Source organism: Phyllobates terribilis, unplaced genomic scaffold (assembly GCF_046119375.1).
Source record: "Phyllobates terribilis strain yellow unplaced genomic scaffold, ASM4611937v1 Scaffold_27__1_contigs__length_16484149, whole genome shotgun sequence".
Lineage (NCBI taxonomy): Eukaryota > Metazoa > Chordata > Amphibia > Anura > Dendrobatidae > Phyllobates > Phyllobates terribilis.
This window is the reverse complement of record NW_027362787.1, coordinates 6033757-6053901: the sequence shown is the minus strand read 5'-3', so window position 1 is coordinate 6053901 and position 20145 is coordinate 6033757. Positions and strand designations below refer to the sequence as shown.

Sequence of the window (20145 nt, the reverse complement as noted above, 5' to 3'; positions counted from 1 at the left end):
CACCCGTTTATTGGATAAAACTTAATTACAATACATTAGATATGAACATAAAATCATTACATTTTAAAATGCATTCGTACATAAATTGATTTCAGTTCAATAAGGCAGTAAAATTACATTAAAATACAGATAATGTGTTTAGATTGCTGTGTTCCATTCTTTTACCAGCCATTGTTTTGATAAAATTACATTTCTCTTTTTATCCAATAAATAATACATATACATTTCACTAAAAGCCAACTCTAAAACATCTTTCACAGATAAAACATCGTGTTTAAAAAGAAGGATGTTCCTGGCCTTCCATAGAGCTTCTTTGATGGTACTGATTGTCTTCCATGCGATGATCCTCTTGCTGGCGTTGGGGCACTCCACACGACCAAATAAGACAGTTTCAAAAGTAAGATCCTTAATGTTTGTCATTTTTTGAAGCAAAGGAAATATTGTAGTCCATGTTTGTCGTGCAAAGTGACAAGTCCATAAAACATGTAAAACAGTCTCATCTCCGAGGCATCTTTGTCTTGGACATCTGGCAGTTCTCACGAGTCCTCTTCGGTGTTGGAATGCCCGACATGGAAGACAATCATGCACACAGCTCCAGGCCAGGTCCTTCTGGGAATTGAAAAGATAGGGTTCATTAATAACTTTCCATATGTCAGTACATTTATTATCATTAAAATTCCCAATCTGTACAATTGATTCCTTTTGTTTGAAACCATTTAAAATCATCTTGCTATCTCTTAAGTCTTCTGCACTTTTCCCTTTTAAGTCATACGTGTTTACAATAGTTCCTAAAATCTTATAGCTTTCTGGTGTATTAAGAGCATATGGGGAACTTAAAACTGTTTCAAACCATCCATGACGTTTCATAAAATAACCTGTGTTAAAACGGATGAAATATGACCAATAACTATTTTTCGACAGTGCATTAAAACATAAAACAAAAAATCTTATTAAAACAAAAGCTCTAAAATCGGGGAAATCTTTACCGCCTTTCTCTTTAGGCTTGACCACTAACTCTCTTTTCAATTTCTCCATCTTGGAGCTCCAGAAAAAAGTGAAACAAGCTTTGATTATTTTCGTAAAGGTATGTGTGGGGGGGGGAAACACCAAACTTAAGTACAATAACAAAGGCACAATTACCATTTTTATAACTAGTACCTTCCCTTCCATTGTTAATTTCCTCAACCTCCACATACATAGTTTTTGATTTACCTTTTGTGCCACAAGATCCCAGCTTTCTTTACCTTTGTTTGTTTCGTTAAAAATCACACCTAGAATCTTTACAGAGTCACATTCAGGAACCGGTACATCATTTAAAATCATATTCCCCACATTTAAAATACAGCTTTTGTTAAAATTTACTTTAAAACCAGATCCACCACAGAAGTATTCCACTTGCCGTAGTGTTTTCCGGATAGACAGGTCATCTTTACATGTTATGGCTACATCATCCATATATCCAGTAACTTTTGCTTCTAGCCCTCCCCCACCTGGCAAATGGACGCCTCGGATTTGCTTGTCTCTCCTTAAGACACTGAGTAGGGGTTCAAGGGCACAAATAAATAACAAGGGGGACAGAGGGCAACCTTGTTTTACACCAGAATTTAAAAACACATCACTTGTCTTAAAGCCATTTACTAAAACCTTACTAGTGCAACCATGATAAAATGCTTTGAGAGAGCATAAAAAACCTTCTGGTATACCCATTTTAGCTAAAACATTAAAAAGGAATTGGTGTGACACTCTATCAAATGCTTTTTCAAAGTCGAGAGACAGGACTGCCAGCTTACTTCCCCTCGACTTTGTGTCATCTATTACATCTTTGATTAGATTCAAATTTTCCCAAACACTCCTTCCTGGTATGCCACACACTTGGTTTGGGTGGATTATGTTACCTATTACCTTTTTAAGTCTATTTGCACAAATTTTTGCCATTATTTTGTAATCACAATTTAGAAGGGTGATAGGTCTCCAATTTCTTAGTTGCGTTTTGTCTTCCTTTTTGTATATAAGGGAGACCTCACCTTTCTTCCAGGAGTTCGGTAGGGTTTTTGTATTAAAAACCTCGTTAAAAACATAAAATAAATCCTCCTGTAAAATATCATAAAAAACCTTATAAAATTCTATGGGTATACCATCAGGCCCCGGTACTTTACCAGACTTAAAGCTTCTTATGGTCTCAGATATCTCATCTTCAGTTAGACTCTGTAATAAAACATCTTGTGAGACAGGGTCTAAAACAGTTGTAATTTCATCCAAAGTACTTTTCATAAAATGGTCATCAACAGATTTTGTGTTAAAAAGCTCGGAATAAAATTCATGCACTTTAGCTAAAATACCCTCTATGTCTTGTTTACCTTCCATTGATTCAATAAAAACACGATTTTTCACCATACATTTAAAAAAATATCGTGAACAGGTTTCATTATTTTCAACATGTTGGACCTTTGCATGGAAAATTAACTCTTTACCTCTCTGTTCTAAGGTATGCTGAATTTCACTTTTTAAGTCACTAATTTCTTTATCTACTTCAATCTCATGGCTCTTCAATTTATATAAGGTCTCCAATCTAGTGTTGAGTTGGCAATAAAATTCTCTTTTCTCTTTAGCTTTCTGGACCCCAACCTTCATAAAAAAATCTCTTATGTTCTTTTTCATCTTTTCCCACCACCTACTTATAGGGATATGGGGGTCTCTTATTCTTTTAAAATGTAAATAAAATTCAGTAAAATCAGATAAAACTTGGGGGTCTTCTAAAAGGGAAATGTTTAACTTCCAGGTACCTTTTCCTTTTTTCTTAAAATCATTACATTTCACATAAAAGGATAAAAGTTTGTGATCAGAAAAAACATTAGATAAAAGCTCACATTTAAAAGGCAATACATTTTTAGAGCAGAAAATAAAATCAATCCTGGAGCTACAATTCACGTTGCTCCAGGTTACCCATTCCTCTGCAGGCAAGTCTTTATTACACTCCTTAAAAACATCTGTTAAATTAAAATCTTGTATGACATTTTTTAACATAAAAGACGTTTTATCATAATTCCTACTTGTGGAGCTTGAGAACCTTTTTTCTCCACCTAAAATGCAATTAAAATCTCCTGATAAAATAAGAGGGACAGAATCATTAATAAATAAGGGTAACATATTCAACATATCAGCTCTTTCTTGCTTATCTGTGGCTCCATAAAAGTTTAAAAATTGCCATTTAAAACCATCAATAAAAGCTTTTACTAATAAAATTCTACCTGGTAAAACCTCTTGAACAGAGTCAATAAAAACATTCCCTTTAAAAAGAATGGCGACCCCTGCTGACCTGGACCCGTTTGATCCTGACCATACTGAGGGTCCATGTGCCCAATCAGTCTCATATTCTGTATAATTTAAACTGTGTGGGATGCAGCATTCCTGTAAAAAGAAAACTGTAGCTGTTAGAGAGGATAAAAAATCAAAGAGAGCAACTCTTCTGGTCTTAGTTTTCAACCCTCTAGCGTTAAGAGAAAAACCGCTAATCCCTGCCATAAGAGAAAAAAAGGAAATTTAGCATTCTTTCAAACTCTTACCTCAGCTGGTTTATATTTCTATTCCAGGAGATGAGGGATCATTGATCGTCAACAGAGAGCCCGTCACGGAGGACTCCTCATCTGTTAGTGTCCCAGACCGTAGACCTCCCAGGATATACTCTTGTTCCATTCTGTCCAACTCTGCTTGGTCGTATTGCCTGCCTCTTTGCTCACGAACCCCCATTTGGACCCCTATCGAGGCACCATCTGGGGGAATCGTATCGAGCACATGCGTCTCAGACGTTGACCACTTATTTTCAGGAGTTTCCAGGATCACTGAGTCAGCCATCTCCATCTCCCCCTCCATTTCTGAAGGGGGTGGGACATTGGCAACCTCCTCACCCTGTAAAGGCACCGTTTGAGGTTTCCCACTTCCATCCGGGGGTTCCGGTGGGGGTACTTCCTTAGGTGCCCTATCCACTCCGTGCAACCTGCGTTTTTTTGGCCCAGACTGTTCGCGCCCTTGAGTATTCCCAGGAGGATTCGAAGGTGAGGATTGGCCTGTAGCACCCACCCTCGGTCCCTCCGCAGGGGTTTCTGTTTGTGGGTTACCACGCCGTTCCCTCTTTTGCTTCGAGTTTCCAACAGTACACCATGGCTCACCATCCTCGGTCGGTATTTCCATACTCTCCCCCTCATTCTCCTCCGCGGGCTTGTCCGAACCAGCCGAGGGTTGGTCAGGGGGTGAGGGCTTTTCTGGTTCAGGGGGTGAAGGTCTCTCTGTTTGCCCAGCTTGAGCTCTCTTTGAGGTATTCCTAAAAGGACAATGAGAAAAAGCATGACCTCTGGAAACACAGTTGCTACAAAAAATTCCAGTTGTACAATTTTCAGTTTTATGGTCTTTGCTCCCACAGGCTACACAAGTAATGTCACAGTTAGAATGGCCGTATTTTTTGCATTTCCTACAGAATGCCGGCATCCCATTAAAAAAAAGGTCACCATTCGTGTTTCCAATTCTAAAACGTGCTGGGGGAAGTCTTATGCCCCCCGGGCTTGAAGGGTCCTTAATACATGTCACCGTAAATTTCCACTTACACGCCCAAACTCCGCACTCATTCATAACTTTTCCATGGCTTACCACTTTGCTGAAATAATTGGATAAAAATGAAATAACATCGCTTTCTTTTGTATAAGGAGAGTAAATTTTAACAATTACAGTTTTTATCACATCTAATTCATGTTCGACAATTTTAACACCTTTAAAGATTGGCTTTCTCTGGTAAATTATATCAGGATCATTCATTTTACGGCAAAAATCTTGGTGGATACCTTTTTCAGTGAATATGACATCGTATACACCACGCTTCGGGTAGTCTTGGATTGCCAGGATCTCGGATTTCTGGATTGAAAAAAATTTCACAAGAAGATCATCCACAATAAAACGTAAACCTCTGTTATCTTTACCTCCCTCATGGAAGTAAAACCGCACCGTATGCCGTAACCGGGCATAGGTCGGAATTTCACCTGGATCTGAATCCATGGTGAAACAAGGATTTCCGCAACAGGAAAACGGGGATTTCCACAACCAATAATGGGGGATTTCCGCAACTAAGGAGTCGCTGAACAATCCTAGGACTGTACAGCTGGGATCGCAACCCGTTGCCCAGGGACTAAGCCCACCTCCTTATAGCAGCAAGGGCCTAAGCCCCACTACAAGAGTGGGACCCGAACCCAAGGCCAAGAGGCGGGGTACCCCAGGCACCTTCCAACTACAACCAATGCCAGTAAAACCAACACTAGATCGCAGCCATAAGGCCGAGAAGCGATAACCAGAATTGGTTTCAAACTACGGAGCCACCCAAGGATCCTGAAAAGTCCATTTGTGGAGATGAGCTCCTGGACTCCCGTTAAGAAGACATGTTGTCAACCTCTAGATCCCTTACATGCCTGCACTTTTCGGCTTGCTGCTGCTGCAATCCACGCGTTTTAGATCTGCATAACTCCACCTCTTTAAACACAGCACCTTCACCCCCTGCTGTTCCCACCCGCCTCAACACCGTTGGAAGGGAGGAGAACCAATTAAGGCGGGGGGTGGGGTGGAACGAGCAGCTGTCTACCCTTAGCAGGAGGGCTCCTGATTACATACCTCTCCTGCTGCTGCTGCTGCTGGCTGTCCAGCAGCAGACTGAAGGTGGCTGCTGCTGTGCACAGGTATATAAAGGCTCAGAGCCTATTATGACACGCGCAGCCAGCGTTCCATTGCCACATTCCATCTACTGCAGGCAGGATACCTGGCTGGCTGAATGTCGCTGAGAAGCTCACAGAGACCGCCATAAGCAACAGTTTAACAGAATGCCACAGACTAATCAACCAAACTTTTTGGGTTGGGTTCTCTTTTATAGTCTGCAGGCATTAAATGAAAGAAGTCAGTGTTCCAGCAGAAGGAGACAACGTTTCAGAAAAGGCATTGTAGCAAACCAAAAAAGAAATTTTAAGCGCAGCAGAGTAACCAGCGCACATACCTGTTAGCTCAGGTGAGTTTAAAAGGCTGCTGTTGATAACAAGGGCATTTGCTAAATAGATGGTGTGTGTGCAACAATATACTGAAAGGTCAATTATATTGTGCAGCTTATCTCACCACCTGTAGTTATTTAGGTGAAAGCTCCAAAATGCTTGCCTAATATGTCTGTTTATCCAAAAGGAAGTAAAAAGGGAGAGCTAGAAAGATAGCATTGCATCACATTACATGGCAATGCAATGCACAGTTGCTGAAGTTGAACCAAAATGAGCTTGTAATCTGGCTTCTGCAACTTTGAACATGAAAAATCCAATGAGGAGAAGAAAAGCAAAGCCAAAGAGTCCATCCCAAAATCCGACAAACAAGCAAAATGAACAAAAAACATTGAATTCAATTCTTTCTGATTTTAGAAACTGCATTAAAGAAGGGGTGCACCGGTCCTGGAGATACTGCAATACCAGGTCAATGCGTGGAGTGGACAGAGCAAGCTCTTTTTCCATCTCCCTGTTCTAAAAATCCATTTAATATATGGTCCCCAGATAGGGGACGTATCAGATATTAAACTGATAAGAACAGATACTACACTTGATCTTAGCCAAAAGGCCGAGAAGCGATAACCAGAATTGGTTTCAAACTACGGAGCCACCCAAGGATCCTGAAAAGTCCATTTGTGGAGATGAGCTCCTGGACTCCCGTTAAGAAGACATGTTGTCAACCTCTAGATCCCTTACATGCCTGCACTTTTCGGCTTGCTGCTGCTGCAATCCACGCGTTTTAGATCTGCATAACTCCACCTCTTTAAACACAGCACCTTCACCCCCTGCTGTTCCCACCCGCCTCAACACCGTTGGAAGGGAGGAGAACCAATTAAGGCGGGGGGTGGGGTGGAACAAGCAGCTGTCTACCCTTAGCAGGAGGGCTCCTGATTACATACCTCTCCTGCTGCTGCTGCTGCTGGCTGTCCAGCAGCAGACTGAAGGTGGCTGCTGCTGTGCACAGGTATATAAAGGCTCAGAGCCTATTATGACACGCGCAGCCAGCGTTCCATTGCCACATTCCATCTACTGCAGGCAGGATACCTGGCTGGCTGAATGTCGCTGAGAAGCTCACAGAGACCGCCATAAGCAACAGTTTAACAGAATGCCACAGACTAATCAACCAAACTTTTTGGGTTGGGTTCTCTTTTATAGTCTGCAGGCATTAAATGAAAGAAGTCAGTGTTCCAGCAGAAGGAGACAACGTTTCAGAAAAGGCATTGTAGCAAACCAAAAAAGAAATTTTAAGCGCAGCAGAGTAACCAGCGCACATACCTGTTAGCTCAGGTGAGTTTAAAAGGCTGCTGTTGATAACAAGGGCATTTGCTAAATAGATGGTGTGTGTGCAACAATATACTGAAAGGTCAATTATATTGTGCAGCTTATCTCACCACCTGTAGTTATTTAGGTGAAAGCTCCAAAATGCTTGCCTAATATGTCTGTTTATCCAAAAGGAAGTAAAAAGGGAGAGCTAGAAAGATAGCATTGCATCACATTACATGGCAATGCAATGCACAGTTGCTGAAGTTGAACCAAAATGAGCTTGTAATCTGGCTTCTGCAACTTTGAACATGAAAAATCCAATGAGGAGAAGAAAAGCAAAGCCAAAGAGTCCATCCCAAAATCCGACAAACAAGCAAAATGAACAAAAAACATTGAATTCAATAATTTCTGATTTTAGAAACTGCATTAAAGAAGGGGTGCACCGGTCCTGGAGATACTGCAATACCAGGTCAATGCGTGGAGTGGACAGAGCAAGCTCTTTTTCCATCTCCCTGTTCTAAAAATCCATTTAATATATGGTCCCCAGATAGGGGACGTATCAGATATTAAACTGATAAGAACAGATACTACACTTGATCTTAGCCAAAAGGCCGAGAAGCGATAACCAGAATTGGTTTCAAACTACGGAGCCACCCAAGGATCCTGAAAAGTCCATTTGTGGAGATGAGCTCCTGGACTCCCGTTAAGAAGACATGTTGTCAACCTCTAGATCCCTTACATGCCTGCACTTTTCGGCTTGCTGCTGCTGCAATCCACGCGTTTTAGATCTGCATAACTCCACCTCTTTAAACACAGCACCTTCACCCCCTGCTGTTCCCACCCGCCTCAACACCGTTGGAAGGGAGGAGAACCAATTAAGGCGGGGGGTGGGGTGGAACGAGCAGCTGTCTACCCTTAGCAGGAGGGCTCCTGATTACATACCTCTCCTGCTGCTGCTGCTGCTGGCTGTCCAGCAGCAGACTGAATGTGGCTGCTGCTGTGCACAGGTATATAAAGGCTCAGAGCCTATTATGACACGCGCAGCCAGCGTTCCATTGCCACATTCCATCTACTGCAGGCAGGATACCTGGCTGGCTGAATGTCGCTGAGAAGCTCACAGAGACCGCCATAAGCAACAGTTTAACAGAATGCCACAGACTAATCAACCAAACTTTTTGGGTTGGGTTCTCTTTTATAGTCTGCAGGCATTAAATGAAAGAAGTCAGTGTTCCAGCAGAAGGAGACAACGTTTCAGAAAAGGCATTGTAGCAAACCAAAAAAGAAATTTTAAGCGCAGCAGAGTAACCAGCGCACATACCTGTTAGCTCAGGTGAGTTTAAAAGGCTGCTGTTGATAACAAGGGCATTTGCTAAATAGATGGTGTGTGTGCAACAATATACTGAAAGGTCAATTATATTGTGCAGCTTATCTCACCACCTGTAGTTATTTAGGTGAAAGCTCCAAAATGCTTGCCTAATATGTCTGTTTATCCAAAAGGAAGTAAAAAGGGAGAGCTAGAAAGATAGCATTGCATCACATTACATGGCAATGCAATGCACAGTTGCTGAAGTTGAACCAAAATGAGCTTGTAATCTGGCTTCTGCAACTTTGAACATGAAAAATCCAATGAGGAGAAGAAAAGCAAAGCCAAAGAGTCCATCCCAAAATCCGACAAACAAGCAAAATGAACAAAAAACATTGAATTCAATTCTTTCTGATTTTAGAAACTGCATTAAAGAAGGGGTGCACCGGTCCTGGAGATAATGCAATACCAGGTCAATGCGTGGAGTGGACAGAGCAAGCTCTTTTTCCATCTCCCTGTTCTAAAAATCCATTTAATATATGGTCCCCAGATAGGGGACGTATCAGATATTAAACTGATAAGAACAGATACTACACTTGATCTTAGCCAAAAGGCCGAGAAGCGATAACCAGAATTGGTTTCAAACTACGGAGCCACCCAAGGATCCTGAAAAGTCCATTTGTGGAGATGAGCTCCTGGACTCCCGTTAAGAAGACATGTTGTCAACCTCTAGATCCCTTACATGCCTGCACTTTTCGGCTTGCTGCTGCTGCAATCCACGCGTTTTAGATCTGCATAACTCCACCTCTTTAAACACAGCACCTTCACCCCCTGCTGTTCCCACCCGCCTCAACACCGTTGGAAGGGAGGAGAACCAATTAAGGCGGGGGGTGGGGTGGAACGAGCAGCTGTCTACCCTTAGCAGGAGGGCTCCTGATTACATACCTCTCCTGCTGCTGCTGCTGCTGGCTGTCCAGCAGCAGACTGAAGGTGGCTGCTGCTGTGCACAGGTATATAAAGGCTCAGAGCCTATTATGACACGCGCAGCCAGCGTTCCATTGCCACATTCCATCTACTGCAGGCAGGATACCTGGCTGGCTGAATGTCGCTGAGAAGCTCACAGAGACCGCCATAAGCAACAGTTTAACAGAATGCCACAGACTAATCAACCAAACTTTTTGGGTTGGGTTCTCTTTTATAGTCTGCAGGCATTAAATGAAAGAAGTCAGTGTTCCAGCAGAAGGAGACAACGTTTCAGAAAAGGCATTGTAGCAAACCAAAAAAGAAATTTTAAGCGCAGCAGAGTAACCAGCGCACATACCTGTTAGCTCAGGTGAGTTTAAAAGGCTGCTGTTGATAACAAGGGCATTTGCTAAATAGATGGTGTGTGTGCAACAATATACTGAAAGGTCAATTATATTGTGCAGCTTATCTCACCACCTGTAGTTATTTAGGTGAAAGCTCCAAAATGCTTGCCTAATATGTCTGTTTATCCAAAAGGAAGTAAAAAGGGAGTGCTAGAAAGATAGCATTGCATCACATTACATGGCAATGCAATGCACAGTTGCTGAAGTTGAACCAAAATGAGCTTGTAATCTGGCTTCTGCAACTTTGAACATGAAAAATCCAATGAGGAGAAGAAAAGCAAAGCCAAAGAGTCCATCCCAAAATCCGACAAACAAGCAAAATGAACAAAAAACATTGAATTCAATTCTTTCTGATTTTAGAAACTGCATTAAAGAAGGGGTGCACCGGTCCTGGAGATAATGCAATACCAGGTCAATGCGTGGAGTGGACAGAGCAAGCTCTTTTTCCATCTCCCTGTTCTAAAAATCCATTTAATATATGGTCCCCAGATAGGGGACGTATCAGATATTAAACTGATAAGAACAGATACTACACTTGATCTTAGCCAAAAGGCCGAGAAGCGATAACCAGAATTGGTTTCAAACTACGGAGCCACCCAAGGATCCTGAAAAGTCCATTTGTGGAGATGAGCTCCTGGACTCCCGTTAAGAAGACATGTTGTCAACCTCTAGATCCCTTACATGCCTGCACTTTTCGGCTTGCTGCTGCTGCAATCCACGCGTTTTAGATCTGCATAACTCCACCTCTTTAAACACAGCACCTTCACCCCCTGCTGTTCCCACCCGCCTCAACACCGTTGGAAGGGAGGAGAACCAATTAAGGCGGGGGGTGGGGTGGAACGAGCAGCTGTCTACCCTTAGCAGGAGGGCTCCTGATTACATACCTCTCCTGCTGCTGCTGCTGCTGGCTGTCCAGCAGCAGACTGAAGGTGGCTGCTGCTGTGCACAGGTATATAAAGGCTCAGAGCCTATTATGACACGCGCAGCCAGCGTTCCATTGCCACATTCCATCTACTGCAGGCAGGATACCTGGCTGGCTGAATGTCGCTGAGAAGCTCACAGAGACCGCCATAAGCAACAGTTTAACAGAATGCCACAGACTAATCAACCAAACTTTTTGGGTTGGGTTCTCTTTTATAGTCTGCAGGCATTAAATGAAAGAAGTCAGTGTTCCAGCAGAAGGAGACAACGTTTCAGAAAAGGCATTGTAGCAAACCAAAAAAGAAATTTTAAGCGCAGCAGAGTAACCAGCGCACATACCTGTTAGCTCAGGTGAGTTTAAAAGGCTGCTGTTGATAACAAGGGCATTTGCTAAATAGATGGTGTGTGTGCAACAATATACTGAAAGGTCAATTATATTGTGCAGCTTATCTCACCACCTGTAGTTATTTAGGTGAAAGCTCCAAAATGCTTGCCTAATATGTCTGTTTATCCAAAAGGAAGTAAAAAGGGAGAGCTAAAAAGATAGCATTGCATCACATTACATGGCAATGCAATGCACAGTTGCTGAAGTTGAACCAAAATGAGCTTGTAATCTGGCTTCTGCAACTTTGAACATGAAAAATCCAATGAGGAGAAGAAAAGCAAAGCCAAAGAGTCTATCCCAAAATCCGACAAACAAGCAAAATGAACAAAAAACATTGAATTCAATTCTTTCTGATTTTAGAAACTGCATTAAAGAAGGGGTGCACCGGTCCTGGAGATACTGCAATACCAGGTCAATGCGTGGAGTGGACAGAGCAAGCTCTTTTTCCATCTCCCTGTTCTAAAAATCCATTTAATATATGGTCCCCAGATAGGGGACGTATCAGATATTAAACTGATAAGAACAGATACTACACTTGATCTTAGCCAAAAGGCCGAGAAGCGATAACCAGAATTGGTTTCAAACTACGGAGCCACCCAAGGATCCTGAAAAGTCCATTTGTGGAGATGAGCTCCTGGACTCCCGTTAAGAAGACATGTTGTCAACCTCTAGATCCCTTACATGCCTGCACTTTTCGGCTTGCTGCTGCTGCAATCCACGCGTTTTAGATCTGCATAACTCCACCTCTTTAAACACAGCACCTTCACCCCCTGCTGTTCCCACCCGCCTCAACACCGTTGGAAGGGAGGAGAACCAATTAAGGCGGGGGGTGGGGTGGAACGAGCAGCTGTCTACCCTTAGCAGGAGGGCTCCTGATTACATACCTCTCCTGCTGCTGCTGCTGCTGGCTGTCCAGCAGCAGACTGAAGGTGGCTGCTGCTGTGCACAGGTATATAAAGGCTCAGAGCCTATTATGACACGCGCAGCCAGCGTTCCATTGCCACATTCCATCTACTGCAGGCAGGATACCTGGCTGGCTGAATGTCGCTGAGAAGCTCACAGAGACCGCCATAAGCAACAGTTTAACAGAATGCCACAGACTAATCAACCAAACTTTTTGGGTTGGGTTCTCTTTTATAGTCTGCAGGCATTAAATGAAAGAAGTCAGTGTTCCAGCAGAAGGAGACAACGTTTCAGAAAAGGCATTGTAGCAAACCAAAAAAGAAATTTTAAGCGCAGCAGAGTAACCAGCGCACATACCTGTTAGCTCAGGTGAGTTTAAAAGGCTGCTGTTGATAACAAGGGCATTTGCTAAATAGATGGTGTGTGTGCAACAATATACTGAAAGGTCAATTATATTGTGCAGCTTATCTCACCACCTGTAGTTATTTAGGTGAAAGCTCCAAAATGCTTGCCTAATATGTCTGTTTATCCAAAAGGAAGTAAAAAGGGAGTGCTAGAAAGATAGCATTGCATCACATTACATGGCAATGCAATGCACAGTTGCTGAAGTTGAACCAAAATGAGCTTGTAATCTGGCTTCTGCAACTTTGAACATGAAAAATCCAATGAGGAGAAGAAAAGCAAAGCCAAAGAGTCCATCCCAAAATCCGACAAACAAGCAAAATGAACAAAAAACATTGAATTCAATTCTTTCTGATTTTAGAAACTGCATTAAAGAAGGGGTGCACCGGTCCTGGAGATAATGCAATACCAGGTCAATGCGTGGAGTGGACAGAGCAAGCTCTTTTTCCATCTCCCTGTTCTAAAAATCCATTTAATATATGGTCCCCAGATAGGGGACGTATCAGATATTAAACTGATAAGAACAGATACTACACTTGATCTTAGCCAAAAGGCCGAGAAGCGATAACCAGAATTGGTTTCAAACTACGGAGCCACCCAAGGATCCTGAAAAGTCCATTTGTGGAGATGAGCTCCTGGACTCCCGTTAAGAAGACATGTTGTCAACCTCTAGATCCCTTACATGCCTGCACTTTTCGGCTTGCTGCTGCTGCAATCCACGCGTTTTAGATCTGCATAACTCCACCTCTTTAAACACAGCACCTTCACCCCCTGCTGTTCCCACCCGCCTCAACACCGTTGGAAGGGAGGAGAACCAATTAAGGCGGGGGGTGGGGTGGAACGAGCAGCTGTCTACCCTTAGCAGGAGGGCTCCTGATTACATACCTCTCCTGCTGCTGCTGCTGCTGGCTGTCCAGCAGCAGACTGAAGGTGGCTGCTGCTGTGCACAGGTATATAAAGGCTCAGAGCCTATTATGACACGCGCAGCCAGCGTTCCATTGCCACATTCCATCTACTGCAGGCAGGATACCTGGCTGGCTGAATGTCGCTGAGAAGCTCACAGAGACCGCCATAAGCAACAGTTTAACAGAATGCCACAGACTAATCAACCAAACTTTTTGGGTTGGGTTCTCTTTTATAGTCTGCAGGCATTAAATGAAAGAAGTCAGTGTTCCAGCAGAAGGAGACAACGTTTCAGAAAAGGCATTGTAGCAAACCAAAAAAGAAATTTTAAGCGCAGCAGAGTAACCAGCGCACATACCTGTTAGCTCAGGTGAGTTTAAAAGGCTGCTGTTGATAACAAGGGCATTTGCTAAATAGATGGTGTGTGTGCAACAATATACTGAAAGGTCAATTATATTGTGCAGCTTATCTCACCACCTGTAGTTATTTAGGTGAAAGCTCCAAAATGCTTGCCTAATATGTCTGTTTATCCAAAAGGAAGTAAAAAGGGAGAGCTAAAAAGATAGCATTGCATCACATTACATGGCAATGCAATGCACAGTTGCTGAAGTTGAACCAAAATGAGCTTGTAATCTGGCTTCTGCAACTTTGAACATGAAAAATCCAATGAGGAGAAGAAAAGCAAAGCCAAAGAGTCTATCCCAAAATCCGACAAACAAGCAAAATGAACAAAAAACATTGAATTCAATTCTTTCTGATTTTAGAAACTGCATTAAAGAAGGGGTGCACCGGTCCTGGAGATACTGCAATACCAGGTCAATGCGTGGAGTGGACAGAGCAAGCTCTTTTTCCATCTCCCTGTTCTAAAAATCCATTTAATATATGGTCCCCAGATAGGGGACGTATCAGATATTAAACTGATAAGAACAGATTTTTTTCTTTTTCATTTTGTTCTTATATTTCAGTTGTTATTTCTCTTCTAATATTTCTCTTGCCTTATAATCTGTTCATGCTACAAGGTTCCACAGATGAAAGTTCCATAGACTCTTGGCTCTTTTTTTCCCAATTCTCTTCAGATCTAACAGGTAATAAATATATATTTCACTTAGTGCTAATTTTATGCATTCACTTTCACTTATAAAATCTCTTTTAAAAAGCAATATGTTTCGGACTTTCCATAGCGCATTCTTTATTCCATTTATCATTATCCAGATGACTCTTTCTTTTTCTTTTGATTGACATGTAAAATTTCCATATAAAACTACTTCGTGATTTAAAAACTTAAGACCAGTAGCAAACTTTAAGAGACTTCCAACTTCTTTCCAGACATTTTGGGCATAAAAACAGTTCCAAAAGGTGTGTAAAACTGTTTCCTCTCTAACACAGCCTGTTCTAGGGCATCTTGCAGTATTGCACAATCCCCTTCTGTGTTGAAAAAATCTAACAGGAACACATTCTTGCACTATTGCCCATGCCAAGTCTTTATATTCATTTGTTAGATAAGGTGCATAAGTCATTCTCCAAATTCTTCCACTTTTAGTGTATGTAAAGTTTGCCACTGCTGTCATCGTTTCTTTTCTCTTTGTCTCTAGAGCCAGTCTTCTTGAATTTGACAGCATCTCCACATCTATTTCAGGTAAGTTATAAAGTCTAATTGTTTTTTCTAGTAAGACATATTGTTTTGGTGGTGTAATTAGGACAGGAGAATTTTGGGGCAATGTTATCCACTTTCTTTTCCTAAAGATATCTCCAGCTGCATATCTTAAGTAGAAAGACCAATGAGTTCTTAGATTGGTCATTTTGAAGCAAAAACTAAAGAACTTTAGGTACAAAAATTTTTTGATATTTGGGATATTCTTTCCACCATATTTATGCTGCTTGTACATTGTCTCTCTTCGAACCTTCTCCATTTTTGATCCCCACAGAAAAAGAAAAATTTGTCTCTGGAGAAACTTTACTGTGTTCTCATTCGGAGGGTACACCATACTTAAAAACAACATTATCGGCAGCAACAAAGACTTAATGATCAAGTTTTTACCTTCCATTGATAATTTTCTGAGTTTCCATAAACTTATCTTCTTTTGCATTTTCTCCTTCACCAACTGCCAACTTTCTTCTCCATCATTCTTCTTTGTAAACACAACACCTAAAATTTTGATCTTATCACTTCTTATTTTAAGTTGAGGAATCTGCGCATCTGACCAATCACCGAATCCAAGACATTCGCTCTTCTCCAAGTTCAGTTTGAAGGCAGATGCTAAACAGAAAAAATCAGTAGTTCTTACTGCTCTTCTCAGCGATTGTTCTGAGTCGCACAGGATCGTGATGTCATCCATGTACCCCAGTGACTTAGTACTTAGTCCATTTCCACCTGGTATGGGTACACCTTTCACCATCTTATCTTTCCTCAACATTGCCAGTAGAGGCTCGATTGCGCAGATAAAAAGCAGAGGCGAGAGTGGGCATCCTTGTTTGACGCCCGACTTTAGAAAAACTTCTGAAGATAAAAAACCATTAATTAAAATCCTACTAAAACTTCCATCATATAAAAGTGCAATGTGCTTAATAAAAACATCCGGGAATTTCATTTTCTTTAACACAGAATACAGGTACTTATGAGAGACTCTGTCGTACGCTTTCTGGAAATCAAGGGACAGAAGAGCTAGCTTTTGCTTCCTCTCTTGCTGATACCATATTGCGTCCCGTATAATATTCAAGTTTTCTGCAATTGTACGACCAGGCACACCACATACCTGATCAGGATGCATGACCTTCTCTATCACCTTCTTCATTCTGTTCACCATGATTTTTGCCATAATTTTATAATCTACGTTGAGTAACGTGATTGGTCTCCAGTTCTCTAGATTAGTCTTATCTCCTTTTTTAAAAAGCAGGGTGACCACACCACTTCTCCAAGATTCAGGCAATTTGTCACATAAAAAGACAGCTTTAAAAATCTCAAACAGGTCGTCTTTTAAAATCTCCCAAAAAGTAAGATAAAATTCAATTTGTAGTCCGTCAGTACCCGGTGTTTTTCCTCTAGAAAAGCTTTTGATTGCACTTAGCAGTTCTTCTTCACAGATATCTTCAATCAACAACTCTTGATCTTGCTTTTCAAGGTGATTCTGCAATGAATTAAGAGCATCAGGTAAAAAATCAGCGTCAATTTTCTTTTCGCTAAAAAGATTTTGATAAAAAGTTTGCGCTTTGTCCAACAGTCCATCTTTAGTTGTTTCACCATCAAGTTCTTTAATTAATTCTTTGCGTTCTAAAGATTTTTTGAAAAAGAACCTGAAACATGTTTCATTTTTTTCCATATGTTCTACCTTGGCGTTGAAAATTATTTCTTTGCCTTTCTGTTCAATTGCTTTTTTAATGTCTTCTTTGACTTGTAAAATAACATCCTCCATATCTATCCCTGCATTTCTGAGTTTGTAACCTGTTTGCAGTTTTGTATTCAGGTCTTTAAACCATTTCTGATTCTGTCTGGCCTTCCTTTTGCCAGCTAAGAGAAAAAAATGTCTAATTTGAAACTTCACATACTCCCACCATTCTAGAATTCTTTTGTAATAATGTTTTTTCCCCTGTAGTTTTTTATAAAATTTCAAAAATTCCTCTTTTATACTTTCATCTTCCAGCAGCAGAGTGTTCAACTTCCAGACACCTCGCCCTTTCTCTAGACTGGGCAATTCCAAGTGAGTAATTAATGTTTTGTGGTCAGAAAAGATGTTACCTGTTAGATCCACTTTATTCACTTTAAAACTCTGTGATGTCAGAACAAAGTCAATTCTTGATTTTAGAAGATTGTTCTCCCAAGTGTATCCTGGTTCAGAGGTATTCTTTACTCTCCAGACATCATTCAGGCAAGTATCGTCGATTAGATTTTTTAACTGCATCTCAGTTTTGTCTTTCCTTCTAGTACCTGATGTCCTATTTTCATCAGACCGGATACAATTGAAGTCACCGCCAACCACAGTTGGTGTAGGACCAGGTATAAAGAGTTTGATGATATCTAATAAACTGGATCTTTCCTCTTTAATCGGAGATGCATAAACATTAATCAGCTTGAACTCGGATCCACAGTAACTCACATTAACAACTAGTGCACGTCCAGGTTCAACTTCAGTGAACGAGGTAACCTTAAAGTCTTTGTTTTTAAACAGGACGCCAACACCAGTAGCACGCGATCCATTTTCACCGGACCAGATGGAAGGTCCGTTCGCCCAATCTTCCCTTAGTTTGTTATAGTTAGAGTCATGGTCAATGCCGCATTCTTGAAGTAAAAAAATATCAGCATCTAAAGTCATCAGGTAAGAAAATAAAGCAGCTCTCTTGACAGAGCCCTTTAAACTCCTCACATTTAGTGAGGCAATTTTGAGTGTAGCCATAAATCATTTAAACAGAACTTGAGTCCGTATCTGACATGAATCCGACCGGGGTAGAGGGACCCGCAGAAACGTCCGTGTCTGAGAATTCCTCGATGTTCACCGGATCAGATGGGTTTACAGGTTTAGGAACTGAGATGATCGGTTTAGGTGAGTAATTAGGGAGGACTATTTTCAAACGCCCAGCAGGTCTTTTGCTGGCGCTCTCTCCCTTAAACAAACTCGACTTCTCCTTTTTCCTTTTCCTCAAAACCTCCACGTCAATGTCAATCTCCTCCTCCTCCTCCTCACCACCAGCCTCCTTAGAAGACTCCTCTCCCATCTCCACTTCAGACTCAGCTGGATTCTCCTCCACCACATGACCATCTGGACTCTCCGAACAATCCTTGAGAACAATGCTATCCCCAGGCGGGTCCCCAGCAGTGTCCTTGGGCGGATCCCCAGAAGGGTTCTCGGGAGGGTCCTTGGATTTGTCTGTTTGTTCTTCAGGACTGGACCGCTTCGGAGGGGCTCCCCCCCGAGCTGCATCTGCATAGCTGAAGGTCTTTTTTCTCAACGGACAATCCCGAAAAGAGTGCCCAGGGATACGGCAGATATTACAGATCATCTGATTTGGGCAGTTCAGAGTGACATGTCCTTTTTGATAGCACTTCTTGCAAAGAGCGTTCTCCTCCTTGCAGCTCTCAAAGGAATGCCCAAAGTCCATACATTTTCTGCAGAAGATAGGCATCCCTGGATAGAAGAGTCTTCCTCTCTCTCTGCCAATCAGGAAGCTCTGAGGCGGATGATTGAGTCCACCAATTCCCAAACCTTCTCTCAGCTTCACGATGAACTTGTATTTTCCGGTCCACAACCTCTCAGAGTTCATGATTTTGTGAGAGAAGTGGACCTCAGAGCAATAGTTATGCAGAAACGCAGCCACATCCTTTTCAGAGACATGCGGATTGCTCATATGAACCACCACAGACTTCTCTTCTGCCAGGCAGAGGGTCACAAAACACAGTCCTTTAAGATCTTCCTCCTGAAGTCTCAGCTTGATCTGATGGTAAAAATTCTGAGATGCCACTTCAGAGGTCAGGGTAAGCACAAAGCGTCCAGGAGCATCTTGAAGTGCCAGAATGTTCTCCCTTTTCACCTGCAGGATCTCAAGCAGGACTTTCCTCACGAAGAAAGACAGGGAGAACTTGTCACGGGCTCGCTCTTCAACTTCAATCTTGAAAGAGTTCTTGATCTTCAAGTCGCCAGCTCCAGCAGAACGGAGAGTAGCCGATGTCGCCATCGCCATATTCAGGTAAGTCGATCGCCTTCTTGGTTCTCTTCAGCACGCACACCCCCTATAGCAGCAGGAGGCTTAAGACAGTAGAACTGCCGATGCCTCAAGGCCGAGGATGCGATAGGCTTTGGAGTCTTCCAGCAACAACACTTGGTCGTAGCCAAAAGGCCGAGAAGCGATAACCAGAATTGGTTTCAAACTACGGAGCCACCCAAGGATCCTGAAAAGTCCATTTGTGGAGATGAGCTCCTGGACTCCCGTTAAGAAGACATGTTGTCAACCTCTAGATCCCTTACATGCCTGCACTTTTCGGCTTGCTGCTGCTGCAATCCACGCGTTTTAGATCTGCATAACTCCACCTCTTTAAACACAGCACCTTCACCCCCTGCTGTTCCCACCCGCCTCAACACCGTTGGAAGGGAGGAGAACCAATTAAGGCGGGGGGTGGGGTGGAACGAGCAGCTGTCTACCCTTAGCAGGAGGGCTCCTGATTACATACCTCTCCTGCTGCTGCTGCTGCTGGCTGTCCAGCAGCAGACTGAAGGTGGCTGCTGCTGTGCACAGGTATATAAAGGCTCAGAGCCTATTATGACACGCGCAGCCAGCGTTCCATTGCCACATTCCATCTACTGCAGGCAGGATACCTGGCTGGCTGAATGTCGCTGAGAAGCTCACAGAGACCGCCATAAGCAACAGTTTAACAGAATGCCACAGACTAATCAACCAAACTTTTTGGGTTGGGTTCTCTTTTATAGTCTGCAGGCATTAAATGAAAGAAGTCAGTGTTCCAGCAGAAGGAGACAACGTTTCAGAAAAGGCATTGTAGCAAACCAAAAAAGAAATTTTAAGCGCAGCAGAGTAACCAGCGCACATACCTGTTAGCTCAGGTGAGTTTAAAAGGCTGCTGTTGATAACAAGGGCATTTGCTAAATAGATGGTGTGTGTGCAACAATATACTGAAAGGTCAATTATATTGTGCAGCTT

At 42.3% G+C, this 20145-nt stretch overlaps 7 non-coding genes across 7 annotated transcripts; all 7 read right to left on the bottom strand.

Annotated features, from left to right (window-relative positions):
- Positions 1 to 6445: 6445 nt before the first annotated feature.
- Positions 6446 to 6636, bottom strand: LOC141178434 (U2 spliceosomal RNA). The gene has a single exon (XR_012254719.1). It is a non-coding gene; the product is annotated as a U2 spliceosomal RNA (small nuclear RNA).
- A 1115-nt stretch (positions 6637 to 7751) lies between these two features.
- LOC141178433 (U2 spliceosomal RNA) lies at positions 7752 to 7942 on the bottom strand. Its single transcript, XR_012254718.1, has one exon. It is a non-coding gene; the product is annotated as a U2 spliceosomal RNA (small nuclear RNA).
- A 1115-nt stretch (positions 7943 to 9057) lies between these two features.
- Positions 9058 to 9248, bottom strand: LOC141178377 (U2 spliceosomal RNA). Its single transcript, XR_012254667.1, has one exon. It is a non-coding gene; the product is annotated as a U2 spliceosomal RNA (small nuclear RNA).
- A 1115-nt stretch (positions 9249 to 10363) lies between these two features.
- Positions 10364 to 10554, bottom strand: LOC141178365 (U2 spliceosomal RNA). The gene has a single exon (XR_012254656.1). It is a non-coding gene; the product is annotated as a U2 spliceosomal RNA (small nuclear RNA).
- Positions 10555 to 11669: 1115 nt separating this feature from the next.
- Positions 11670 to 11860, bottom strand: LOC141178432 (U2 spliceosomal RNA). The gene has a single exon (XR_012254717.1). It is a non-coding gene; the product is annotated as a U2 spliceosomal RNA (small nuclear RNA).
- A 1115-nt stretch (positions 11861 to 12975) lies between these two features.
- LOC141178351 (U2 spliceosomal RNA) lies at positions 12976 to 13166 on the bottom strand. The gene has a single exon (XR_012254645.1). It is a non-coding gene; the product is annotated as a U2 spliceosomal RNA (small nuclear RNA).
- A 1115-nt stretch (positions 13167 to 14281) lies between these two features.
- Positions 14282 to 14463, bottom strand: LOC141177865 (U2 spliceosomal RNA). The gene has a single exon (XR_012254394.1). It is a non-coding gene; the product is annotated as a U2 spliceosomal RNA (small nuclear RNA).
- Positions 14464 to 20145: the final 5682 nt, after the last annotated feature.